Below are 524 nucleotides of genomic sequence, written 5' to 3'. Positions count from 1 at the left end.
CCAATGAACTGGAGACAAGTGGGAAAGTCCGCCTCCAAGAAATTAAAGGCCTTCCTTTCACCAGTCTATCTGGACCTATCTGTTTTGTCGATTGGTCGAAAACCCAAATCCGTCGAGGAAGCGTTGCTTTGCGGCCAATTGACGTGGCGTTACTGGGCGTGTTACATCTCTGTGGGGGGGAGCGGAGCCATAAACGAATTTCCTGATTGGCTGCCGTCCGCGGGTTGCTGGGGAAATGCTCAGAGAGGCGGGCTCGAGTCCCTAGGACAGGCGCTGATTGGCTGAGGTAAGGGCCGCTTTCCTTCCGATGATTCGGCTCTTCTCGGCTCAGTCTCAGCGAAGCCTTTGCTACCGTCGTTTGAGTCGTCGCTGTCGCTTCCCTCTAGCGGATCAGGAGCCATCGTCTCCCACCCGCCCGTCGTCCCGGTGCAGCTGGGAGGAAGCGAGAGGGAAGCCGCCCGCGGGTTTGTCGCTGTTCCTCGTCCCTCGCCTGGGAAAGCCGAGCCCCGGCCCAGTCGGTCTCC

The sequence above is a fragment of the Fukomys damarensis genome, unplaced genomic scaffold (assembly GCF_012274545.1).
Source record: "Fukomys damarensis isolate Sample0158 unplaced genomic scaffold, DMR_v1.0_HiC HiC_scaffold_36, whole genome shotgun sequence".
Classification (NCBI taxonomy): Eukaryota; Metazoa; Chordata; class Mammalia; order Rodentia; family Bathyergidae; genus Fukomys; species Fukomys damarensis.
The sequence above is the reverse complement of the archived record's forward strand: the minus strand, read 5'-3'. Positions refer to the sequence as shown.